Consider the following 26,780-nt stretch of genomic DNA (forward strand, 5'->3'; position numbering starts at 1 on the left):
GGCAAGATCACCCCTCCGGTGGGTGGCAGAACTGAACCAGAAACCAGCCTCTGCACCACTCCAAGTGCTGTGGGGACCTAGAATATGGGCGTGGGCTGAGGCTCACCTTTCTCTTCTACCACTTGCCCAACTGGCCCTGTGCTGACCCCCATGCTGAGCTTTCCCTGGTGTTCTTCCCATCTTCCCACAGTAGTTATTAAATGTCCCAGGCTCACCTTGATTTCTTTACCCCACTCATCTATCTGTTGGATAGTAATAATGAATTCAATGCTTATGCTGCCTGTGTGTTGTGGTGTGGATCTGTGTGTGTGGTATATCTGCTTGTAAACTGAGGCTATTAGTGTCTACTTCACAAGAGGATGGAATGAATTAAACTATGTAAAGCACTTAGAATGATGTCTGCACACAGTAAGCCCTCAAGTGTCAGCTGATTCGCTGTTAGCCAAGATTATTGTTATAGCAAGCCATAGGTCTGCCCGTGTGTGCAAGATATCTAGGTGTGTACCAGGTGAGTACAGGTATTTGTAGCTGGCCCCACCCAGAGAGAAGCCCTCTCAGAGGTGACCAGATGAACTAGTTCGGTCCCAGGGACTCCATTCCTGAAATGTATGGAGCATGTATTGAGTGCTTCTTGGTTTGTACCAGGCATTGTGCTAGAGAACAAGAAAGACAAGGTCCCTGCATTCATGAAGCTGACATTCTGGTGAGTGAAACAGACCACAAACCAAGTGAATAAGACAGATAATTACAGAATGCGGTGAGTCCTGTGGAAGAAATATATAAGGTTAAGTGACAGACTGGATCGGGCAGATGGGGCTGCTTTATTATTGTGGTCAGGGATGATGGGAAGGTGAGGTTCCTGGGAAGGATCTGAGTAGAGCAATCCAGGAAAAGCACCAGCAAAGCCAAGGCCAGAGATGAGGGAAATCTTGTCAAGTTCAAGGAACAGAAAGGCAGCCAGTGTAAGCAGTGTCTGGGCAGTGGGGAGAAGGATAGGAAGAGAGGTCTGTGTAGGTAGGGGCTGGGGGAAAAGGTTGGGGCTTCCTTTGCAGGGAAGCCCTGGGTGGCTGTGACGCGAGGAGTCACATGCCCTGGTGTTTTCCTGATCTGTGTTTTTGAAGGTCTCTTTGCCTGCAGTGTGAACAGATTGTTGGAGAGCGGACAAGAGTCTTTTCGATTGTGCAGGGAAGTAACAGGAGCTTGGGCAGTTGAGTGTGGGCAGGGGCAGGGGCTGTTTTAAGAACTATGTTAGAGACAGAGGAACAAGATTCAGGGTGAGGGTGGGAGAGGAATTCAAGAAGAAAGGCCCAGGGAGCCCAGTTGATCCAGTTGTTTCTACCCTGGGCCAGGAGAGTCCCCCTGTCCTCTCTGGCCCTGGCCCTGACCCACAGGGGCCAGCCCTAGCCATTTGCTCTCCCACTGTGTCTATCCTCAGCAGCCCTAAATCAAGGGCAGGCCAGGCTGGCTCATCCCAGACCTTTGTGAGAAATGGTGCCCCCTGCCCTCCTTCACAACGAGTCAGCACCTGCCAAGGCCCAGCTTGGAATCCCGTTCACCCACAACCACGCCTCCCCCCTTGTATAGGTCACAACCTGCACAACCGTACAGCTCCCCTCTCCCTAGCCTGAGCCACTGGCTCGACCTGAAAAATCTTCGGAACTTTGAGGACCTGCAGGCCCAGAGCTGGCTGCGGCCGGCCCTGACCTGAAACAACTCTAGGGATGGGGGCGGCCGGAGACTCGGCCTTTCCAAAGGGAATCTCTCAGCCCCCGGGAGACGGCCTTTCCAAAGGGAATCTCCCAGCTCCCGGGAGAAGGAGTTGACTCCACCCGGCCCTCACATCACTCTCCCATAGAAGCTGGGATGCCGGCGCCCCAGAGACCGGTACCGCCTCTCCCCGACCCCAGCTCCGCCGGTTCCCGGCCGGGGAGGCCTCCGCCCCTCTCGCCTGAGCGAGCTGCCGAGCCGATCTTCCGGCCCCGGGCTACGGCGAGGGAGGGTCCGAGTCTTAATTGCTGCCATCTGCTCCCTCCTCCCTCCTCTTTCCCCACAGCCTGGGGGAGGCTCCGAGGCTCGTGCGCTGGCCCCGCGTCCCCGCGTCCGAACGTCCCCCTTTTACGCGCAGCCCTGGCCACCGAGGGGCGGGAGCTCCAGGTGGCCCGCGAGCCCTGGGGCGAGTGCAGGGGTGAACCGAAAGCACCCACCAGCATCTCTTTGGTGGGGGGCGGGCCCTAGTCGGAGCCACACAGCATTACGAGACAGAATCCCACCGTTAGGGTTCTGCTCCTCGTGGAGCCAGGCCTTGGGAAGCACGGGGGCTGTCCCTCGGCCACTCGCTCGGCCGACGTGCACACGGGTGGGTAGCTCACGCCTGCCTCGGGATAGGGACGCGCAGATCTGGATCTCGGACCTGGACAGATGAGTCCGGGGTGTGTGTAGGAGCGACGCGCAGAGCCGAGGCCCGAGCCTGAAGCCGGTGGAGAGCGGGCAGGACTCAGCTCTTCAGGCCCGGCGGTCTGGAGTTATGGTAATCTTGGGCAGCGCTCAGAGCCGTGTCCTCATCTGTAAAATGGGGACCCAGAACCTACTTCTTGGGTGTGTCCAGAGGATTTGATTCCACAGTCTGGGAAGCAACACCCGCGGGTGGGAGAATGGTTAGGCCTGGGGAGACTAGGGGCATCAGGCCTGACCCTCGCCTTGGGAAGGTGCTGTGACAGAGCTGGGAACCCAGAGGTGGCAGGGACTGTGGGGGAAGAGGGAGTGTGGGCTGGGGATGGGAGGCTGGTATCAAGGCCATTTCCTGGGGTCTCCAGCAGCATGGGCTTCACGGGGTGAATATGTCTGATGACAGTGCTGGAGGCACTGGAGGAGTTTGGGAGTGATTGTGGATCATCCCCAGAGCTATCAGAGTCTCAAATAATCTGCCGCATTTTTCTCATGAGAACACTTTTGCCTAGCACCCTGAGTTCTGATGTTTTGCTCCACTTTTTTTCTTCTGGATTTCTGCTCACTAGAATACTCACAGGGTAGCTGAAAGCACCTGACTGCCCTGGTACAGAAAGCCACTCATCCCAGTCCCCCAGTGACACAGAGAGCCGTGCTGCCCAGGACCCAGAAAACCTCACCTTGTGGCACAGAAGGTGCCTGCTGCCTCCTTCTCCTGTAGCCTTGCTGACTCCAACAAACCTGTGTTTGTCCCAGAGGCTAGCTCCTGCAGGACTGAACTACACCTCCTTCCCCTAAACCATTACTGCCACCAGTCTGATGGCCTGACTTCTCAGCACAGGGAACCTGGGGATGCCGAGAGCAGGCCTCCTCAAAACCCTGCAAGGGTTGTCACTATAGGAAGGGGATACATGGTGAGAATTCTGGAATCACAGGGACCATTGGACAACCTGAGGGTAACTGACTTCTGCAGGGGTCAAGAGAAAGCCCCACAGTCAGCGGCTTCTGGGCTGGGGTTGGAAGGAGGAATAAAAGTTCACCAGGGCTGGGAGGCTCTGCCCCAGGGAGGATTGTTTGAGGCCTGAAGTTCTGGACCAGCCCAGGCAACATAGTGAGATACTATCTCTAAAAAAAAAAAAAAAAAAAGAAAGAAAGAAAGAAAAAAAGAAAAAGAAATTAAAAAATTAGCCAGCTGTGGTGGTACCTGTCTGTAGTCCCACCTACTCTGGAGGCTGAGGCAGGAAGATTGCTTGAGCCTAGGAGTTGGAAGCTGCAGTGAGCTAGGATTGTGCCACTGCACTCCAGCCTGGGTGACAGACTGAGATGCCATCTCTAAAAAAGTTTAAAAGTTCACCAGAGAAGGAAGAGAAGTGGTGCTCCAGGAAGAAGCAGCAGTGTGTGCAAAGATGGGAGTGCGGAAGTCCAGCTGCAGCCTGGGGAAGCATGGCAAGAGTGTTGGAGGGAAGGAGTTGACTGGGATAAGGAGGGGACCCGTATGTGAAGGGAGTCTGAAGGGACACATACCAGGTCAAGGAATTTCGACTTGAGTTTGTTATAACAAACTGAAGTATCTGTAGGAAGGGGCAGACAGGAACATAAATGGCCAAAGACATGAAGCTGACAAGAAGTAATATAAAAAGGCAAGGGCCAGCCTAGTGATAAAGAGGCTATTCACTCATCTGGGCCTCAGACCTGGGAGACAATAGGGATTGGTGAGGTTTCCAGAATTCCCTCAGTGGTGCATAGGAAAGCCCCAGGGATCCCTTCTAAAGGCCACAGTTGTTACTTAACCCCAGCCAGTTGTTGCCATCCAGGAATGCAAACAAGTTGCCAATGTTTTCAAGAAAATGTAAAAATAGAGCCATGTGCAGTGGCTAGAGCCTGTAACATCAGCTACTTAGGAGGCTGAAGCGGGAGGATCACTTGGGCCCAGGAATTAAGGCTGCAGGGAGCTATGATGGCACCACTGCACTCCAACCTAGGGGACAAAGCAAGACTCCGCCTTAAATTTTTTTTTTTTTGAAACAGGGTTTCACTCTGTCACCCAGGCTGGAGTACAATGGCACCACGCCACTAGGCTTACTGCAGCCTCTGCCTACTGGGGTCAAGCAATCCTCCCACCTCAGTCTTCTATACTGGGACTACAAGCACACACCACCACACCTGGCTAATTTTTGTATTTTTTTTTTTTTTTTTTGGTAGAGACGCGGTTTCACCATGTTGCCCAGGCTGGTCTCAAATTCCTGCGCTCAAGTGATCTGCCCATCTCGGCCTCCCAAAGTGCTCTGATTACAGGTGTGAGTCACTACGCCCAGCCAAAAAAAATTTATTTTAATAAATGTAGATTTTTGTGTTGCCTCCTGGCTTTTAAATGTTTACAACTATTAAAAAAATTTAATTCTGTCAGAGCCCTAACTACACAGGACGCAGACATAATGTGACCAGATTTGGCCCACTGGCCACCAGTCTTCAATGGCTTCGGAGTTGCTGAAAAGCTATTGGAAGTTTTGCAAGGAGGGAAATAATCTGAATAACAGGCCTGAGTTTTAGGACACTCGCTCAGGGACAGTATGGAGGAATGGACTGGTAGCAGAAGGTCAATGGGGGCAGTTGCAGTTGTCCAGGCCAGAGCGGCTGAGGCCTGAACAAAAGCGACTGGCCAGGAGATGGGGAAGACTTCCCAGGCACACTGTAGGGATCTTCAGGGATTAGCCCACTCTGGGAAGTGAAAGGTTTAAAGTCTCCTATCCCTTTGTCCCCTCTGAGGGATTGCAAAACATTGTCATCTAGTGGGTAGAGAGGCCTATTTAGAGTTGGATACCCCTGGAAGTCCCCAAGGGTGGGTGCTGGCAGGCCACCCCATAGGGCTAGTAAGACATTCCAGACTGCCTGGAGAGGGAGGGGTTGTCCTGGGGGAGGGGCTCAGGAATCCGGCCTGGCCTTCAGGAAGACCCCAGCCAGCCCTAATGGGAACCACACGTGGGGTGAGTTTGGAATCCCAGATTGCCTGTGACGTTTGGCTTTGGAATCGGACACTTGACTGGGGTCACTCCTGACCTGCTGAAGTCTGAGGCCTCCCAGCTCCAGCTCCCCTCCTAATCGCTGCCAGACGCATTCTGCCCTGCACCCAGCCCTGGGGCTTGCCTGGTTTCTGAAGAGAGGGTGCTTCCTGGACCCCACTTGCTGTAAGAAGATCATCATCTAAGCCCTGGGGGAGTAGGGGTCCTCAGGCAGGAATTCCAGGCTTCTTGCAGGGCCAAGGGTTGATGCCCTCAGAGATAGCTGACCAAGAAGTTCTTTCCAGTGTCCATCAAAACAATGTTCCCTGAATTTACAACCCTCTTGGAGTCCTGATGGCTTCTGGCCTTGTAGAGACCGGTACCCTCAGCCTCCACCCCTCCCCTGCAGCGTCTGCGGGTGCTCTGTGGCTCTGGCAGTCGAAGCCTCCCCCCACGCCCCACAGGGTTAATTCCTTGCACCATCCTCAGGCACTAGGAGCAGGGAGCAGTCCAAAGGGCAGGAGACAAGCCCGGTGAGCAGGTGTTTTGCTCCTGAGGAGTCCCTGAAAAACCAGAGAAGGGAAACGAGTCTCTCCTAGCACACTTCCCAAGACTTTCTCTTCCTCCCAACCCAAATACCTCCTTGTCTCAGGACTAGAGCTGCCGCGTGAAGAGATGTGTCAAAATATCATAGAGGGTCTAGAAAAACTCTTGGTCTTTGAGTGGCTCACCCAGTCCTTGGGCCATGGCTGTCATCACATCTGCTAAGCCCTCTTCATAACCCTCTGACTATTGTGTGTGTGTGGGTGGAGGATGCACTTTCTGCTTAAGTCCCTGACACTACCAAGGGCCCCCTCAGGCCCAGCCCCCTCCCCCTTGGTACCCTCTTTGAGAACTTCCAGGCAGCCTGCTCAGCATCAGACCAGGGGCCCAGGAGCTTGGACAGGCTGCATTCCTGAGGGCAGGGAAGAGGAGGGGAGGACTGTACAAAGCCCACTCCTCCCTTCCAGCACAGACCCGGTGCTGCCCAGACTGATGCTCTCTCTAGCCACGCTGAGGATGGCCAGTGTAGCTCCATAAAGCCCCAGCAGCAGGGCCAGGGAAGTCGGGGCTCTCCTAAAGATTAAGCCTTCTGTGCCCTGGATGTCTTCCACTCCCGGTGGGACCTAAGGTTCCAGCATGAATAAGAGCTCATGGTGGGCACTGGGGAAAGGGTAGTGCGGCGAGGTGACCAGGCGTGGAGAAGACACAGCCTCCTTAGCATGACTTAACATTCCTTCTGCAGGGCAACTCAGTCTCCCAAAAGTCTCTAGAGAGGGCGCAGGGACTTCCAGAGACAAATGAGGCCCAGCCGAATGGAAGCCCGGTAGCCGGGGCAGAAGCTGAGAGCGCGCTGGGGAGGAGCGGCACCTCCTTTAGAGCTGGGGATTCGGGTAGTCCCTCCAACCCAGTCCGTCCCCATCCCCCAGCCCGATTTCGGGAAGCTCTTCCAATGAATATTTAATAGCTCAGCGCTAGGCCTGATTGAATTTTAATGCTGGCGACCTGAGCCCGGAGCCCAAGTCCAGGCAATTAGTCAGGAGCCATTAACGCTGACGGAGCTGATTTACGGGCGGGACCGGGCCACGGACCGGGGGCGCCTTGGCTGGCGGGAGGCCCGGGATTGGGCGGACTGAGCCTCCGCGGTAGCCAATCCTCGCGGCTGCCTCGGCCTACTTTGCATCTCATTTGCATAGCGCTCCCAGAGGCAGCCCGGGGCGCGGCTTGGGGAGGCCTTGGGCCGGGGGTCGGGGAGGCGGGCGGGGGACGGGGAGTGGGGCCCAGGCGTGGCCCTATTCCCGGGGCCGGACTAGAATTTATGGCAAAACCTCTCTCGATTTGCAAGTGGAATTCCATCAGACAATCCCGCTGTTCCCTGGTAGGGTCCAGGTCTGAGGGCAAATTCCAAAGGCAAAGGAGGGGAGCAGAGACCAGGGGCGATCTGGAAGCTGGGCAGCTCCGCTGGGTCTCGCGACCTAACAAAGGGCTCCGCGGTTAGCAGAGGGAGGAGCCTTTCCTGCCCTTGCTGTGTGCCAGGCGCTGTGCCTGCCTAGATGTCCACCTTCCTGCCCTGCTGCCCTCCCCTCTCCCCGCACCGCCCTCCTCCCTCGGCCTCTCAGAGGGGGCATCCACGCTGATGGGAATGGAACTGGTAGTTTTCAGGCTGGATTATGCCCCAGAAGGCTAGGGAGGAAGCCATCTCGGAGGAGATGGCCCTCCTCCTGCCTTGCCCCTCATCCCTCTGACCTGTGTGAATGAGCTGGGACTCAGCCTGGAGTGCTCTATTGAACTGTGCCCGACCCCTTAAATCATAGGTCAAGGATTTAACTGGCCTGTCTGCTGCCACTCTGGCAGGTGGCCTCCTCCTCGCCAGCCCCACCCCTTTCCCAGCGGGTCCACGCAGCTGTGGTGGAGCTGCGGTGGAACGCGGCATCCTTCCCTTTGCAGGCAGGCGTCCCCATGGGTTCAGGCCTCCCTTAAGCTGGCACAGAGAAAGCCCACGGTTTGTACTGGGGGCATGGGCAATGGAGTGGTGTGGATAGAGCTCTGGACTGGGAGGCCAGAACCTACACGGAGGCAGTGGGGAGGTTGGCAGAGAATGGAGAGACAGTCAAAGAAAACTTCCTGTTAGAGGCAGGACAGAGTAGAGACTGGAAGGAAGGGAGGAAAGGGGTCAAGGAAAAAGGAAAGGAGAAGAAATCTTCCGAAGGGGATCATCCTGTTTGAGGCAAGAGAGGGTAAGCAGAAAGCGGAAAAAGCCCCACGCTGAGTTTGGTATTCCAGTGCAGAGGCTCAGCAGGAGGCTGTCCTCCTAGGCCGATGAGGACGCAGGCTGTGAAGGGATGAAGGGATGATGACCTTATTATCACCGTTTAAAGACTACCTGCTATGTGCCAGGCACTATGCCAAGCACTGCCAATATATTATATTGTTTCAGCTAATCTTGCTTTTTCTTTTTGTGTCATCTAAAGTTTTTTTTTTTTTTTTTTTTTTTTTTGAGACGGAATCTTGCTTTGTCGCCCACATTGGAGTGCAGTGGCACAATCTTGGCTCACTGAGAGCTCCACCTCCCGGGTTCACACCATTCTCCTGCCTCAGCCTCCCGAGTAGCTGGGACTACAGGCACCCGCCACCATGCCTGGCTAGTTTTTTGTATTTTTAGTAGAGACAGGGATTCACCATGTTAGCCAGGATGATCTCAATCTCCTGACCTCGGGAGTCACCCACCTCGGCCTCCCAAAGTGCTGGGATTACAGGCGTGAGCCACCACCCCTGAGTATTTTTTTTTTTTTTTTTGTATTTTTAATAGAAACGGGGTTTCACCATGTTGGCCAGGTTGGTCTCGAACTCCTGACCTCAAGTGATCTGCCCACTTCGGTCTCCCAAAGTGCTGGAATTACAGTTGTGAGCCACCATGCCCAGCCTGGCAGAGCACTTTTAAGAAATGTTCTGTATCACCAGTACTTGTAAGATGGCCCAGATGTTGATTCTGTGTGGAAAAACAGATATTGACAGTTGGGAGTTGAAAAGTGATCCAAGAATCAGACCCTGAATGGGGTAAAGTTTTAGGAAAACCTTAACCAATTTATCTCACCCATGTTTTCTTTGTTATGTAAGTACAAAAGCAGTAAGTCTAAGAGAGCCTTTTCAGTAAGTGTAAAATAAAAATTCCAAGAGATAAGAAGTCTTCGTCACTTGAATCAGCAGTTTCAGTGTTTTTTCTTTCTAAAGTATATGAAGTATGGTGGTTCATGCCTGTAATCCCAGCACTTTGGGAGGCCGAGGTGGGAAGATGGTTTGAGCCCAGGAGTTCAAGACCAGCTTGGGCAACATAGCAAGACGCTGTCTCTGAAAATCAATCAATCAATCAATCAATCACATGAAGCAGCAGTGCTTCTTCATATCAATGGTGTCTAAATTGGATGAAATACGACCATGTATTTTCCTTATGGTAGAAGCCATTATGAGGGGAGTTTTCTGGCACTTGCAGCAGAGGATCTGAATTCAGGGGAGTATAGGAATAGGGCTGAGGAGGAGGTAAGTAAGGGGAAGCAGGGAACAAGTCTATGAGGGAGAGTGGGCAGGGATTTGTGGTTAAAAGCTCAGAAATATTTCCAGGGGTAGCTTTGGGAATGGATCCCTGTTGAAGTGTTTGTTCTAACCCTCCAATGGGTTAGTAAGAGCCTGGAGTCTATGCCACCCATGATGCCTTGCAATTGCTGGTGGCATTGGAAATGCCTGCATTTCCCAACCAAAAATAAGGACATATGACCTAACATAAGAGTTTTCCGGCCAGTGCAGTGGTTCATGCCCATCATCCCAGCACTTCAGGAGGTGGATCACTTGAGGTCAGGAGTTCGAGACCAGCCTGGCCAATGTGGTTAAACTTCGTCTCTACTCAAACGAACAAGCAAACAAAACCCACAAAAATTAGTTGAGCATGGTGGCGCATGCCTGTAATCCTAGCTGTTCAGGAGGCTGAGGCAGGAGAATCACTTGAACCCGGGAGGTGGAGGTTGTAGTGAGCCAAGATCACGCCACTGCGCTCCAGCCTGGGCGACAGGGTGAGACTCTGTCTCTAAATAAATAAATAAATAAATAGAGTTTTCCTATATTTAAAGTTTTTTTGTGCCCCAGTAAGACTTTACCATTTACAGCTTTATGGCCTTATGACTGATGCAAGGGAAGGTGGAAACACGCCGGGGAGGGATGCTTCCTCAGGGGCATCAGGCGCCCATCGCAGCTCCCAGAAGTGTGGCCAATTGTTGGGCAAATGTCCAGGGGCCAAAATCCGCACAGGGCATGAGGGAGTCTGGGGTTGGAGATCTGGTTAGTATTTTGAGCAGAGTTACACACGGATCGGGATTCACAGACTTTGAGGAGTTTGCCTTCCCATTGGGAGGGAGTGGAGCTGTATCAACAAACATACTTTGCAGAGAGAGAAGCGGGCAACCCAGGGGCTTAAGTTCCCAGGGTAAAGGGCAGCCCAGGATTTGAACTCGGGCAACCTGGCTCCAAAGCCTGTGCATGTCTTAGTCACTACATTGTGGTCTTTGAGATCTGTGGGGAGTTTTGCAACCACTGGATCCAAGCTCCTGATTTTACAGTTGAGGGAGCAGGACTCGCCCAAGGTCCATGGGGATGTGGTGGCAGGGCGTTGTGGATTAGTGTTGGTAAAAGGAGGGGCGGGGGCTGTAGACATGGATGCTAGCTGGCCTCCTCACCCTGCCACAATGTAAAGTGCCCCTGCTTTCCATCTGGGGAAAGGGTACAACTTGATGGGGGTGGAGGACGCAGGTTCGGGAAGCTGCCCGCCTCCTTCATTCCCGGGATTCCCAAGGCAGCCATTGTCCAGGAAGAATGTTGGGCCAGCAGCACGGAGGGCGGGGCCTCTTCCCGTGCCCCAGACAAGCCTGCTTTGTGTTCTCCACCCTGGCCCCTCCTGGCTGTCACTAGCAAGACCTTCCCAGCATTTTTCAGGGGTCTCAGGGCAGGTCTCTAAGAGATGAAGCTACTTGGAGAGGAAAGGACCATGGGAGATGTACTCAACCCTGGAGGTCTGGGAGGGCTGCCTGGAGGAGAGGTGAGAACACTGCCCAGAGGCCTGGGCTCCTGGCTCCTCAGAGATAAAAATATGCATTCCTAGCCTCTGGTTACTAGAATTTTATCCTAAGGCAATGATTAGACACGTGCACAAAGGTGGAAGTTACAGGTTTGTTCATGAAGCTTTTATTTCCAGAAAAAAATCAACAACAAAAGAAACTTTTTTTTTTTTTTTTTTTTTTTTTGAGAGCAGTCTTTCTGTTGCCCAGGCTTGAGTGCAGTGGTGAGATCTTGGCTCACTGCTACCTCTGCCTCCCAGGTTCAAGCTATTCTCCTGCCTCAGCCTCCCTAGTAGCTGGGACTACAGGAGTGCACCACCGAGCCCAGCTAACTTTTGTATTTTGAGTAGAGACAGGGTTTCACCATGTTGGCCAGGCTGGTCTCAAACTCCTGACCTCATGGTCCGCCCACCTTGGTCTCCCAAAGTGCTGGGATTACAGGCGAGAGCCACCCACGCCCGGCCAGGAAACTTCTTAAATTAGTTCAGACATGTCCACTTGATGGAATATTAAGCTGTCATTAACAATTGTGTGGTATGAACATATTATAGACAGGAAAAGATGTTCAAAATATATGTCCATTGGCTGGGTGCGGTGGCTCACTCCTGTGATCCCAGCACTTTGGGAGGTCGCGGTGGGTGGGTCACTTGAGGTCAGGAGTTTGAGGCCAGCCTGGCCAACATGGTGAAACCCCATCTCGACTAAAAATGCCAAAATCAGCCAGCTGTGGTGGCATATGCCTGTAATCCCAGCTAGGAGGCTGAGGCAGGAGAATTGCTTGAACCTGGAAAGTGGAGGTTGCAGTGAGCCGTGATCATACCACTGCACTCCAGCCTGGGCAACAGAGCAAGGATCTCTCCTCTGCCAAAAAAAAATTGTCTATTAAGAAAACTGTATTATAAAACACTGTGGAGATCTCTCTCTCTCTCTCTCCCTGTCTCTCTAGAGAGAGAGAGAGAGATGAATAAAATAATATCTAGCTGACTCCAAAATGGTTTTTGTTTGCTTGTTTTGAAATGGGGTCTTGCTCTATTGCCCAGGCTGGAGTGCATTGGCGCAATCACGGCTCACTGCAGCCTCAATCTCCCCGGCTCAAGCAATCCTCCCACCTTAGTCTCCCAAGTAGCTAGGACCACAGGTCCCACACCACTGTGTCTGGCTAATTGACTCCAAAATATTACTGGTAGTTATCTCTGGGTGGTGGGATTAAAGGTGTTGGATTTTTGATTTTTTTGTTTTCTGCTTATCTATTTTTTCTTTTTAGTGTTTTTTAAATAATAGAAATGGGTTTCGCTATGTTGCCCAGGACTCATGCAATCCTCTTGCCTCAGCCTCCTGAGTAACTGGGGTTGTAGGCACATGATGCCATTTGAATTTGTGTAAAAAGGTGTTCTGCTTGTGTAACTAAAGAGTGCGTGTGTGTGTTTGTGCGGGCAGCTTAACTGCCCACTGCTCTAGGGTGGGTGTCCTTCACCCTCAGAAGTTTCTTCAACGTGGCACCTGCCCTGGGAGGGTAAGAGAGACAGCTGTTGAGGCATTAGAAAAATGAGTGTCAGATAGGCAGCCCCTGAGCCTCATCACAATAGCAACAACTCACTTAGCACTTTGCAAGGTGTTTTCACACACATTATCTCATTTGAATCCCACCACAACCCTGTGAGGTCACATCATCGTCCTTTTCCAGGTGAGGAGACAGGCTCCCCAAGGTTCAGTGGCTCCCCAGAGACAGTGCAGGAAAGTGACAAAGGTGGGATTCAGCCCAGGGTCTCTCTGACCTTCAACCTTGGCACCCAGGTGTCTCCCTGACTCATATCCATTACAGCATGCAGCATTTGTTCATCCACCTTTCCCTGTCCGCCACTGACCCTGGGATCTTACTTGAGTCACTGTTCCTAGAACTTAGTACACTCAGGCATCAGTACATGCTATTGAATAAAAGAATGAATGAGCATTCAAACCTGGAGCCCTGGTGGAGCAGGTAGGTTACAAACTTGTTCCTTAGAGTCTATGCATTCTTTTTTTTTTTTTGCGACAGAATCTTGTTCTGTCGCCCAGGCTGGAGTGCAGTGTCGTGATCTTGGCTTACTGCAACCTCCACTTCCAGGGTTCAAGTGATTCTCCTGCCTTAGCCTCCCGAATAGCTGGGGCTACAAGTGCCTGCCACCACACCCGGCTAATTTTTGTATTTTTAGTAGAGACAGGGTTTCACCATCTTGGCCAGGCTGTTTTCAAATTCCTGACCTCAGGTGATCCACCCGCCTCAGCCTCTCAAAGTGCTAGGATTATAGGCGTGAGCCACCGTGCCTGGCCTAGACTGTGCATTCTTATACTTGCTATATTCTCTGTATTTATTTCTCTTTTGCTCTTTTAACATTTTGCAAAGCTCTTTGGAAGATGGCTGACAGCAAGAGTTGCCACAGGAATGGCTCTGCCTGGATCTGAACTTGTTCCTCCCCACTACACACACCCATAACTGGAGACAGCCACCCCTGAGGCCAAGGGAGCAGAGGGGAGGCTCTTGGCTGGCTGAGGGAGGGTTTCTATCTAGGACCAATGCTCGGGAAGGATGAGATTCTACACTGAGTCTTGCTGAGCACACACCCTCCCTTCCACACCCTGGCAGACTCCAGGCCCAAAGAGGTGGAGATTCAAGGATGGGCTGCAGATACCAAGGATGGACGAGTCAGGGAAGGCATCCTGGAGGAGAGACCTGGAAGGCTGGTTTAGGAAGGGGAGGAGGCTGGGGCTGAAGGGAGAGAAGCAGGGAACCTGCTCCAGTAGTGCTGGATGATTTAAGTACAACCAGATGTGCTGGGAATCTCCTGTCAGGCTCAGGCCCAGAGAGGGCAGAGTGGGGGTGGAGAGACCTCTGGGCCACTTGGATTTGCAGTTCCTTATTTTGCCCTGGGTCTGTAAGCTTTAGGGAGCGAAGAAGCCCAGTGGGATTCCGGAGGTTCCAGATGGGCTAGCATGTTAGAGGGTGGATCATGTAGGACTTAGGGGAGGCTTCTGCCTTTGGAGAGGGTGGAGTGGGCTCAACCCCTAGAAACCAGGGGGAAAAAAAGGATTAGAAGTGCTCTGGGAGTGGAGCTACTAGCTCTGCTAGGATGCGGGACAGATAGGGAAGACTTTACAGAGAAGGGCATACCTGAGTTGGGTTCTGAAGGATGAATAGGAGCTCACCTGGCAGAGTAGGGAAATGAGATTCCAGGCAGAAAGATTCTGAGGTATTAAAAAGGTATGAGTGTTTAGTGAGTTTCTGTGTGACTATAAGGTACACGGTGGGATTAATTTGGGGTGCTGGCTGAAAAGCTATGCTGCAGGATGGTGGGGGGTAGATATGCTTCTGCTCACAGAACAAACAGCAGAGCCGCGTGTGGGGTAAGGATTTTGGAAGTAAGGTATGAGGGTCCCCAAGTGTCAGGCCCCAGGGAGTGAGTGGAGACTGATAGCCACCCAGCTCCTCCTCCCAAGTCTGAGCTGCATCTGCCTAGAGGGAGGAACATGTTTTCTAGTTTGCCTAGAGGCTCTTCAGGGCTCCTAGGCTGGATGTGGGGTGGGGATAGGATCCAGACCAGACACAGCTTTTAGCACAGTGGGAAGGCAAAGCTGGTATATGTTCATGAAGAGTAAGAGTTTTGGGGGTGGTTTGATCAGGATTGGGGAGGCACTGGGAACTGGGCTTTGATGGGCAAACAGCAAGAATGAGAAGGGCTAGAGCTTCCATTTGTGGGGACAGCAGCCTGAGTCCCAGGCAAATGTGATGGGGGGAAGCCCAGCTGGGTGTGGTGCCCTCTGGGCACGCACCCCAATCCCCAAGCCAGGACACATTTCCTTCCTTTCCTGCTCATAATGACTCCTGAGTGGCCAGTCCAGAGGACCACAAAGAGGCCTCCCCGCCCTTTCCTCTTCCTCTCCTCCGTTTCTTTCTCCCTTCCTCCCCCCACCCCATCCTTCCCCCCACCCAGGGCCCTTTTCTTTCCTTCCTCCTCACCCTACTTGCTCCTCCCACCCTCTCTCTCTAGCTTTTACTTCCTCCCTCTAACTCTTCCCCCTCCCTCCAAAATCCTTAGTGCTGTTTCTACCCAGACCCACGGAGTTATTTTTCTTCTTAATGTTTTTAGAAAGCCCTTGTTGCAGGTCTCTGGACCAAGAAGGTCACACACTCCCACACTTCTGCTGCACACCCACAGGCATGCGCCTGCAGCAGGTGCCTGCACTCAGCCACACAGCCAAGCATAGCACCTGTCTCCCTTGGGGGTGGGATGGGGGTGGGATTCTCCACCTTGGATGTGATACCAGCAAAAGGGCTGGGAAAGAATGGAGGGCCCTCTGCAGAAGCCACACATTACCACCATATTATTATCCAATCCATTGCCAGGCACTTGACCTGCCTGGGGATGATCACAACCACCTCAGCAGGGCCTCTCAGGGCACAGATCCCTTGACTGGGGACAGCCAGGAGTGGGGACAGCCCAGAGTCCTCAGAGATCAGTCTCTCAGGGCCCCGCCCAAGAGGGCAGGAGGTAGAGATGTGATGATCGGCCTTCTGCCAGGACTGAGGATTTGTCAGCCCAGGAGGCTGGATGATATATTAACAGGACTTTAATGAGCTCTGGGAGGGGGAAGCACACACTTCATCGCCTGAGCACTGGTGCGGGGTGGGAGGTGGAGGGGTGATGTGACCAGCCTCACCCCCACCTGCTAACTAAACCTCTTAATGTGACCCACAGCAGTCTGCCCATTGGACAAAACTCAGTACTGCCAAGCTGCTGGCCTTGCCCCTGGAGTCCAGTGAAGGCCTTCTCCAGAGGGCTGATGTCTTTCACCATGTCACTAGCAAGGCCTTCCTTAGCTTTAAGCTTGTCCTTCCTTTACTCCCAGACTTCTAGAAGATGAAGGAGAACTGGATCCCCACTCCAGGGGAGCACATGATCAATTCCTTCCTTCACGCTGAGCCCCTCAGTCCAACCCCACTCCTGTCATCCCCCCTTCCCTGGAGCATGGTAGAGCAGGATCCCCACTGGCAATGCCAGACTTGGCTTCCTGGCACTAATCCTGCTGGCTGAGGCACCCAGCTCATGAGGACGTTAGTCTTTCCCTTAGTTCCTGTCTCTGGCTCTTGGGGAACCTGACAGGTAGGGGTAGAAAAAGTGCAGTGGATTCTATATCCAGCTTTGCCTTGTGACCCCAAGTGTGTCACTTCTCCTCTCTGGGCCTCCAATGCTCCAACAATAAGGAAATATTCAAGGAGTTCCTTCCAGCTGGTATCCTGGGATTATCCTTCCAGCAAGGGTTCCAGTCTCCTAGCATGGTGGCTGTGGCTCCCTTCATCCTGCCTGATTCTGAAGCCAGGGGCTACTCTAGCACTCTGAGCCTTGACACACCCCTCCTCCTGTGCCAGGGCAGGGCCTGGGGGTGTGGAGTGGAAAGGAAGAGAGAATTGTGGAGGTGGAAAAGACACTGACCTTGGCGAGTTCCAGAACCTGCGTGGGTGCTAGTTGCTTCCATATGTGGGCTGGGAAAGAAGTGGGAGCTACTGAGGCCCTCCCCTTCCCTTTCTCTGGGTGGCACCTAAAGGAGTGCCCCAGACCTGTCAGACCCCAGAGCCTGCAGGGGAATCCGCATTAGAAGAAGAAGAAGGGAGGGGGTGGTGTTTGGAGTTCTGCAGGCTAGGGGGTGAGGACCAATCTTGCCCTACTGACACTCAGGCTAGGCAGCCACTCAAAAGGAAAAAAAGCTCACAGGAGAGAGGATCCTTAAGCACTGCCCTTGGGTGGAAACACGGTAGCCTTGGACGTCTGGAAGTTCAACATCAGGAAGGTTCTCTGGACCCTCCATCATCAGCACAGCACCCCTCCCACCTTCTCCTGGGGCAAAGAGGGTTCCTGGCCTTTATCCCTGATGAAGCCTTGAGTGTGTGTGTGTCGGGCAGAATTCTGTCTACCCTTCCACTGGGAGCTCCAGGAAGACAGGGCCGTGCCTCTTGGACTCTCTTGGGTATCCTTGGTGCCCAGTCCAATGTTTGGCACAAAGTTAACACTCAGTGTGTATCTGTTGAACGAATGTCTTTGGATACCTCTCAGTTGACTAGAGGTCTGGGACTCATCCCTCATCTTTGCTTCCTGCCAGTCATCCTGCTTGGCCCAGTGTGACTGCCGCCTTCTGGGGAAGCCCTCCAGTGGAGCCCTCTGTTTAGATTTCACACCCCACAGTCCGCTGCCCCCTCAAGTGCTCGCCCTCCTGCCCCGCACCCACCCGCGCCCGGAGTGGCATCAGCGCAGAGCCGGGGCCTTGCCTGGCGGTGCGTCCTGCCCTCTGCTGCCCGGGAGGGCAGGCGCAGCAGAGTCCCGCGCGCAGTGGGTGCTCAGCTCACCTGGGGGCGTAGAAGTGAGCAAGAGTCCTCCAGGCTGTGGCCAGCGGGCCAAGGCAGTCCTGGGAAAGGGGGTCTCGGGCGGCCCGCGGACGGGGCGGGCCCAGGCAGGCTGCCTTCCCCTTTGCCCTTCGACCCAGGAAGCCGCCCACATCCAGCGGACACGCTCGACGGGCTGGGCTGCTCAGTCCCGGCCTCGGCCCCGTCTCCGGGCCGTCCCCCACCCCTACCCGCCGGCCCGACCCCCACCCCTACCCCAACTTCCCGCTCCGACGGCCGGGAGAGGCGGGGCGGACGGGTCTGAGAGTGGCGAAGGACACTCTCCACACCGAGGGTCATTTGCTCTTTTTTCCCCTCTGTGGCTAATTTATTTTAGAGCCAGGGGCGGGAGGGGGCGGGGCCAGCCGGGAGGGTGGCGAGGAGGGGCTGGGCGAGCCCAGGGGAGGTGGGGGCGGGGCGGGGGCGAGGTGGGGGAGGGCGGGGAAGAAGCCGGGGGTGGAGGGGCCAGAGAAGGGGCGGGAGTTGGGGGAAGAGAGGGGCACTAGGAGAGGGAGGAGCAGGGAAAGGGGAGGGGAGCGAGGGCCTACGAGGGAGGGCGCTGGGGGCGGGCGAGGGGAGGCGGGGTGGGGGTGGGGGTCTTGCCTGCGGGGGGAGCCGGGGCCGCCCCTTGTCCGGCCACCCCCACTGCCCAGTCCGGCTCCCGCCCGCGGCGGCCGCAGCAGCCGCAGCAGCAGCAGCTCCAGGATGGTGAGCGCCACTGCCCCCCAGCCCAGGCCTGTCGTCCCCGGCCCGCGCCCCCGCCCCGGTCCCCGGGCCGGACGCGCCCCCGGGCCGCGCACACTCACCTAGGACCCGGCCGTGATGCCGAGGTACGGGGCCGCGGGCGGGCCGGGATGGGGCGGGGGGAGGTGACCGTTTGGTCGGGGTGTCCGGAGCTTTGTCCGCCAGCGCGGGGCCGGAGAGGGCCGAGAGGGCGGGGGCTGCGGGTCGCGGGGTTCAACTCGGCGGGGGTCGGAGGGCAGGGCCGGCGAGAGACCCTAGCGGGTGCGTGGGAGCCGAGGGTCACTTCCCGGGGGGAGGGGGCGGGCAGAGCAGGGGATCGGCGCCCGGCCGCCGACGGGCACCCGTCTCACAGCCCCCTCTAGTGCGGAGGCTGCAGCGAAAGCGAGCAGCCGGCTTGGGGGCGTCTGCTGGCCTGGGGGTGGGGAGCCAGGGTTTGCGGGTTCGGGTCCCAGAAGGATCCAGCGTCCTGAGCCCGAGGGCCGGCCCGCAGGCCCCTCCCACTCCGTCAGGTCTTTGTCCAGCGGCCCCTGTGTGTGTGGGAGGGGTGGGGGCTGGGTTACTGGCCCGGAGATTTCCCAGCATGGTGACCGGGCAGTGACAGGAGACCGAGGCTACTTAGGGTCCCCGCGCCCCTAACGCCCACCCTCCTCATGTCTTCTCCTCTGGCCTGGGAGAACAGAGCCCCCATCTCAGAGTCAGGGCGTTGTAGGAGGCGGTACTCACCTTCACCCTGGGGCTACAGGAAACAAGGGGTACCCCCGGAGCTCCCAGCTCTCCAGAGAGGGCCCCTCAAACTTCCCCACCGCAAGAGCCCTCTCCTGGTCTACACAGAGATTCGCATGCTAGCGACCCCCCTCCGCAAAGGGTCCTTCGCAGATTGTTGAGCACGTAGGTGCACTGTAGGTGATCAACAAATGTTGGTCCCCTTCTCCAGCACCTCTGGTCCCCCTGCCCCCGCCGGAGGAGGAGGTCTGGGAAGGGGTCTGCGCGGGGCAGAGAGCGCGCGGCCTGGACCCTGCGCCCAGCTGCAGCCCGGAACGCAGGGGTGGGTGGGCGGGTGGGTGGGCTGTTAAAGGGACGGTCACTAAATCAGGATTAGGCCGTAGGGCTGTCAGGCTGCCGGCCCTGTCTCCATGGATACCTAATTTGGAGGAGAATAGAGGACGGAAGAATGTTTGTGTTGTCGTCCGCTCGGGCTGTGGCGGCGGAGCGGTCTCCTGCTCTCGGCCGGACAGCGAGGAGTGGGGACCCGGTTCCAGCCCAGTTCTGGGCTTACGGCGCAGAGGGGCTTCCCGGTTCCTGGGCCGTGGGGCCTCCCCTGTGGAGCCGCCCCGTCTCTGGAGTGGGCTGGGCCCGCAGTTGGCACGGTGCGAAGCCCTCTGACCCTGCAGAGAGAGTCCCAGACCCTCCCGGAGCCTACCCCGAAATCCCGTAGCATCCTTCTAAAGCCTCCCCGAGCCTCTCAGTACGGAGCCGACGCCATTCCCCGCTGTGACTTAGCCCCCAAGGATGGGTGCGCCGGGCAGCCCGGTGCTGTGGTGCCGCCGCCACCCAGCTGTGGGACGCGGTTTCGGGGCGGCCGAGCGAGCTGCGGGCAGGGGGCGGGGCGGGACTTCCTGGGGTGGGCGAGGAAAGGGGCGGGGCTTGCTGGGGTGGCTGTGCTGGACGGGTGACAGGCCTCGTAAATCCCCTTTCCCATGTTTAACACCATTTCATTTCTTTCCACTTGATTCCATTGGCGTCCAAGGCAGACGGGAGCGACCCTCGTGTCCTCGCTGTAGTATCTTCTGGGAGAAGCCCTTTTGGGCCAAAGGGAATTAGGCTGTGTGGGGCAGAGGAGTTGCTTCTGGGGAGGCCTAGATGACCCGCACTCCTGGGGGGGTTCCTCTTGTCCCCCCCCCACCCCAGAAGAAGAAAAAGAAGGAGCCGAGAGACACAGAAATGAGTTTGGCTTCGGAGGCCCTGCCCGATTCTCTGGCCGTGGTGTGGCTGAGGGCTGGGTGAGGATCCCGTGACTGTCAATTCCAGTGCCAGCCTGGGGGAAAGCTGGGGAGAGCCACCCAGACTGAGTGTGGCGTCGGAGAGCCCTTTCCTGACTTTCTTCTGCTCACCCATGGCCACAGCTTTTTATGGATCATGACTCCCCTCCCTGCCCTGCCAGGGACGCAGCTTTACTGCTGAGATCTAGGGCTCTCTCCACGCAATTTCACGCCTCTCTGCCTTTGCTCCCGCTGTTCCTCCAGCCAAATGCCTTCCCCATTGTCCCTGTCTTTCCACAACCTCCTTATTCTTCAGGGCCCAACTCGGATGTGTGACTCCTCCGCATCACCTCCCCAGCCCGGAGCTTCTGTCACTTGCTCCTCCCTCCGTGGCCTGCACCTGTGCTCCCTTCCGCCTTTGTGGCGGGATCCACTCTGGGCTTTGACTGCAGTGGAGCATGTACTCCCTGGCCCTGCCCCCACTGGGCTTGCTGCAGGGCTTGACACCTTGTGGGTGCTCCATAAATATTGGTTGGCTGAATAAAAGGGGTTTTGTAAGGGCCTTTAGCCAGGCAGTCTGCATAGCATGGAATCTGGCCACTTTCAGGTGAAAAGCTCTGTGCTCTTGGGTGGTGGAGACCCCTGGGTGGGGCTCCTCCTCTCCCTTTCCCTTCTTCACCTCCTCCTCCTCCCCATGACCCTACCCCATCCCCCCAAGTCCGGGGAGGACTTTGCCCCTTCCCTTCCCCACAGACCAGCATTCTTTCCCTGCCATTATCATCCTGTTAAACAGAGAGGCCAGTCAGAATCCATATGGATCACATTAACAATTGCTTATTATCTGGGCCAGGACTCCCCCGACTCTCCCCACCAGCTCCAACTGCTGCCATTGCTGGACCCTTAGGAGCCCTGCTTCCCCCTCCCCCCGCCGTTGGTCAGCCAGGGAGGGCAAGGGACAGGCTGGTCTCCCTCACCTTCCCTGTGCCTTCTAGCAGAACTTTGCCTCTTCTGGACTTGGCAGTTAACGACTCCTTTACCTGATTTAATGAAAACCAGGTTCCTGGAAGGAGTGTGGCTCCGCGAAGCTCCAGGGCTGCAGCAGGGAGATGTGGACTCCAGGCCCTGGGGCCCCTGTGCTCTGCAGCCCTAAGACCCCCTGCTCTCCAGGGGACAGAGACTGTGTGTGTGTGGGGGGGCTGAGCCACAAAAGGCCAAGCGTGGGGTGCTGGCATCTGCCATCTTAGCCTTGGGCTGGTCCTACCCCCTTTTGGGAGCTGGCTGTCTGGTGAGGGAGATCAGGGCAGAGGGACCCTGCCAGGCTCTGTGGCATTGGGCTTCCAGCCTTTCCCTTCAGACAAAGCAGCAAGAAATGTGTTAGAGCTTCCCAGAGCAGCCACTGAATTGGCCTTGAAGGATGGGGAGTGTACTTCACGTTTAAGCCTATATGTAACCCAGGAATACTAGGGCATGGAAGGGCCTCCAAGATTAACCATTCTGGGGGTCCATAACTTTTTTTGATTTACAGAGCCCTTGGAGGCACTGATGAAAGCCATCCCCAGAAAAATGCACTTCCATTAATCGACACCAGACTTTGCATTCTGCTTTAGAGGGTTCTTGGATCCCCTGAAGCCCATGGGGACCTTATGTCAAGAAACTCTTACCCCAGTCCAGCCCTCTCTGATGTGCTGAGGGCAGAGTCATGCCTGTGGCCTGGGTTTCCTGACCTCCCCATCCACTGCTCACTCCACAGTCTTATTACTGGCAGCGGGACAGCCAGAACCAAGGTACCAAGGGTATGAGACCAAGGTGCTAGGCCAGGCTTTAAGTGGGAAGAGTTCACACTGGCTGGGTCAGGGTCTGGGCTGGTCATCTCATCTCTGACTATGTGGCTTGGAGAGAGGCTATCCAGGCACTTTTTTTTTTAGGGTCCATTTGTCTCCAGGAACAAGTGGCAATTGCTCTTCTCTGAACAGTTTCATAAGCATCTTGATGAATCATAGTTAACGCTTCCACACACTTGTTAAACACTCTGTATCTCATCTGTGAAGTGAGAAAATAGAGTGAAGAATGGTGTCCACCTCCTAAGCAGGATATTGTGAGGATGAAAGGAGTCAGGAGCTGGGAGACCTGAGTCCTAGTCTTGAATAACTCTAGGTGCAGGTGCTCCGGGCTGTGGTTACTGTTGAGGCCGGCATTTCCCCAGTTTGCTCAGCCAAGGAAAGGAGACTGCAGTGCAAACCCCCTGAGTGCCTTCTGTCTTTTCCTTTTCCACCGAGGTATGGACAGTGTCAGCCTTTGGAATATTCATCTTCAGGGCCGGAGGTAGAGTGGGGGTTCTCAGTGAGTGGGAGAGCTGGGCAGTGGCCATGGCCTGCCTCCGTAGCCCCAACCCCGTTTTATGATGACCAGTCATGACCCCTGCCCTAGAGACCAAGCCTTGGGCTTCAGCAACCCCCTTTTGCTAATCAGATGTAACTCCGGACAAGTGACTTCTTCTGTTTGGGTTTCAATTTCATCATTTCTAAAATGAGGATAAGAACCTTGTATAATGGTGATGTGGCCCTGGTTTCAAATAGTCTGCCCCTTTGATTCTGAAGCCTACCTTGGTGACCTGCTTAGTGGCTCAGGGCCCAGGGACTCCAGAGAATGACCTTCTGGTGTAGGAGTGAGGATGGGGAAAGGACATGTGTGTGTGAAAGTTCTGGCCCACAACAGTGCTTGCCCAGGCCATCTTAAAAAAAAATTGTAGAGATGGTGGTCTCACTATGTTGCCCAGGCTGATCTTGAACTCCTGACTTCAAGCGATCCTCCCATCTTGGTCTCCCAAAGTACTGAGATTACAGGTGTGAGACATTGCAACCAGGCTGCCAGACCATCTTTGAAGTCCCCTCCAACATGGAGTCAGCGCAGAGAGCGGGTGGGGAGGTGGACGGGAGGAGAGGCAGCATGGTTGCCTACAGGAATCTGGAAGGTAGCAGCATACCTCCCTCTGTCCCCTCTCACTGCCAGGGCAGACTCAAGTCACATGGTCCACATGGTCCCCAGCCCAGTGTTGTGATTAATCAGGGATGGATGTGAAGATGTGACAAAGAGGCTGCATTGACTCTTTTTTTTTTCTTTTTCTTTTTGAGACTGAGTCTCTTCTGTCACCCAGGCTGCAGTGCAGTGGCACGATCTTCACTCACTGCAACCTCCACCTCCTGGGTTCAAGCAATTCTCCTGCCTTCGCCTCCTGAGTAGCTGAGACTACAGGTGCATGCCACCATGCCCAGCTAATTTTTTTGTATTTTCAGTAGAGATGGGGTTTTGCCATGTTGGCCAGGCTGGTCTCAAACTCCTAACCTCAAGTGATCTGCCCACCTTGGCCTTCTAAAATGTTGGGATTACAGACGTGAGCCACGAGATTTCATTTACTATTAACAAACCTGTGTTGAGCACCTGTGCATTGTGTCCAGTACTGTGCAAGGCTCTGGGTGACCCTCAGCTGCTCCCGTGGTTGCCCAGCCAGGATCGGCCTTCGTGAGCCTCCCCACACATGCAGTGGACACCTATGGACCAGGCTCTGAGCTGGGGCTTTTATGCTTTGGCTTCCTTAACCACCTGCAGCCTCCCACATGGCCAGGGAGAGCCCAAGAGTGGCCCCAGCTTTGGTGTTGCTTTGCCATAAGCGCCTAGCATGTGTCATGGCTGTGAGGCCTTGAATATTTTATCCAGGTAGCTATTCATCCAGCAACCATTATTTTCTGATGTGGTGCCACCTTCAAGGAGCTCACAAGATGTTGGGGACCAGCAAAGAGCCAAAGGGACAAGCTACACTTTTAGGACCACTGTCCCTGCATTCTCTAAGCAGAAGGAAGCCACAGAGGGCATGTGAGCTGGGGAATGGCAGGCTCTAGGCTATGAGAAGGGTACAGGACAGGTTTCAGAGGCTGTAACAGGGAGGACCAGCATCTGACAGTAGGGGCTTGCCTCAGAGGAGGCCTGAGCAGATTGCCTTTTCCTGCAGGAGGCTGTGTCGGTGGGCATTAGAAGCAAAGTGAGACAAGGGCCACTGCTTGGGGAGGGTCCACCTGCAGCCGATTGCCCTATTTGACCCTTGGATGCTTAAGAATCTGGAGGTGTTTGTTCTTTCCAGGCCAGTGGGGAAAGAAAACTAGTAGGATTTAGGTTATACCTGAAAAAGGATCCCGCTTCCCCAGCCCTCATATCATGCGGCTCCCTCCACACCCAGCCTGTCTGTTGGCTTCTGCTGGAGCAGAGGGACTCCCTGGGAACTCTCTGGACACCAGGAGAAGCTGCGCCTTCCTCCCTGCTCTCTGGAGAGACCGCATTTCATCAGTGGCCGGGTCCTCGCTCCTCTAGGAAGGGGCTTCCTTTCCAGGCACACTGTGTCCAGCATGGGCTGGCCATTCTTGTACCATTGTCTTCCACACTGTGGCCCTCTTCAGGCCTGAGTTTTGGGGCCTGAGCCACTTGTTGAGAAAAAAGGAGCTGCCTAAAATGGGGAAGGCAGCTGGGAGGTTCAGGTAGGAGGAGGTCAGGAGTCCATTCTGGGACTTGTTGAGTTTGTAGTGATCGTTAGCTATCAGAGAAGAACTGTGGAAAGGAGGGGAGAGCCCTTCCACCTGCCTGGGAATGCCCCTCCCAGGAAAGGCATTCTCTGGTGCTAAGTGCCTCCACTGATGGGGACTCAGCACTTCTAGAGATGGCTCATGTGTTCTCAGATGGGGCCAAGTCCTGTGAAGCCAAAAATCTTTCATGGAAGATATGCTTCTTTTGAGGAAAAGGGGAGGAGGGGCCGTGCAGAGCTGCAGGGTCCACCACAGTCCTGCAGAAATCTGGGCCTCGGGAGCCGTTCTCCTCCCCACTCCTCTGAGCACAGTCTCAGTCTTGCCGCCCTTTCTGATCACTCTCTGCAGAGTCTGGCTGAGACCCTAACCAGAGTCCCAGGTCCTAGCCTTGAGGCCAGCACCTCTCAGACCTGGGCAAGGATTTATTTAGTCCCATGAGAACAAGTTTGAGATACGCTAAGCTCTGGGGTTGGTGGCTAAGTGTGGGAGGGGGTTCAAGAGAGGAGGGCTGGGTGGGGAGGGGAGATTGCGGAAGAGGGTGGCAATGAACTGCTCCCTCGGTTTTCTCAGCTGTTCGGTGGGAACACCACCACCTGCTGTTGCAGGCAGAGAAGTATCTGGAGCAAGACTGCTGGGGGTGGCATCTGTCCCAGCTTGGTGACTTAGACAAGTTAACCGAGCCTCAGTTTCCTCATCTGCAACATGGGAATAATGTCCTCGCTCAGATTAAATGAACTGATGTGTGTGAAGCACTCAGGGCTGGACTTGGCTTGTGTTGAGAATCCCATACGGGAGCAGACAGACAGGAGCTGCTGTGGTCGCTCAGTCTTTTTCTAGCACCCTCCCCCCAGTATGTTTTTCCCTCTGTGTCCCTGTGGCCCTGCAGTGTGGGGGGCCACCCCCTTGAGGACAGCCCTGCCCACTTACACCCAGGTGGACCGGCCGGGCTGCATAGCTGGAGTTACTCGGTTCAGCCCCCCCAGGGCTGGGAAGAGGGCAGGAGGGGCCGAGGCAGCTGCTGGGGACTTCTGGGTGGGCTGCCTGGGCCTGTTTCCTCGCCTTTGGTCAGGCCTGGCCCTGTGGGGGCATGTCTCCCTCCCACCCCCATGCACGGAAAGGGGCCATATTTGGGGCCAGGGCACACAGGATCACCCAGACTTAAGGCTTAAGCCTTTTGGAGGCCACATGCCACCCAAACAGACCTTGGATCCTAAAACTGGCTATGGGGAGGGGACTCCAGGAGACTCTAGGCTCTTGGGCTGAGCCCTGTGGTCCATGACCCTGAGGAGTTCTGCAGATAACTGTATTCCAATGTTTTTGTTTGAGATGGAGTTTTGCTCTGTTGCCCAGGCTGGAGTTCAATGGTGTGATCTCGGCTCACCGCAACCTCTTCCTCCTGGGTTCAAGCAATTCTCCTGCCTCAGCCTCCCAAGTAGCTGGGATTACAGGCAAGCACCACCACACCCGACTAATTTTGTATTTTTAGTAGAGATAGGGTTTCGCCATGTTGATCAGGCTGGTCTTGAACTGCCGACCTCAGATGATCCGCCCGCCTCAGCCTCCCAAGGTGCTGGGATTACAGGTGTGAACCACCATGCCCAGCCAATGTTATTAATTCCCTTTGTAGTCCCATGTATTTTTCTTTTATTCGTTGAGAAAGTATTTTCAAGAACAGGTCACAAGTTTTGCAGACTGCGAAAGGGGCCTAAGTCTGAAAGTGGTGAAGAGCTCTGGCCTCATCTTCCATCTCACACCCATGCAGGGCCAAGTCCCAAGCAAAGAGGAGCCCCAGATGCAGACCCAAGAGGAGACAGGCACTGGAATGACCTTGCCAGCCCCAGATCACAGGGGCGCCCCAAGTGGACAGACGACAGCCCACAGTGGCCTCCACTGAGCACCTGTGCCCTCTCCTCAGTGCACTGAGTGCATAGGTGCAAGGCTGCATTGTGTGCAAGAAACAGAGCCTCCGGGAGGGGAACTGACTCCAG

General features: G+C 55.1%; 1 protein-coding gene across 1 annotated transcript in view; it reads left to right on the top strand.

Annotated features, from left to right (window-relative positions):
- Positions 1-18,072: 18,072 nt before the first annotated feature.
- Positions 18,073-26,780, top strand: part of FIGNL2 (fidgetin like 2) — a 30,918-nt gene continuing 22,210 nt past the window's right edge. Inside the window, exon 1 of the mRNA XM_030938352.1 lies at positions 18,073-18,328. The gene's annotated coding sequence lies outside the window, so the exon portion shown is untranslated. The remainder of the gene's footprint in view (positions 18,329-26,780) is intronic.

Source organism: Rhinopithecus roxellana, chromosome 10 (assembly GCF_007565055.1).
Source record: "Rhinopithecus roxellana isolate Shanxi Qingling chromosome 10, ASM756505v1, whole genome shotgun sequence".
Classification (NCBI taxonomy): Eukaryota; Metazoa; Chordata; class Mammalia; order Primates; family Cercopithecidae; genus Rhinopithecus; species Rhinopithecus roxellana.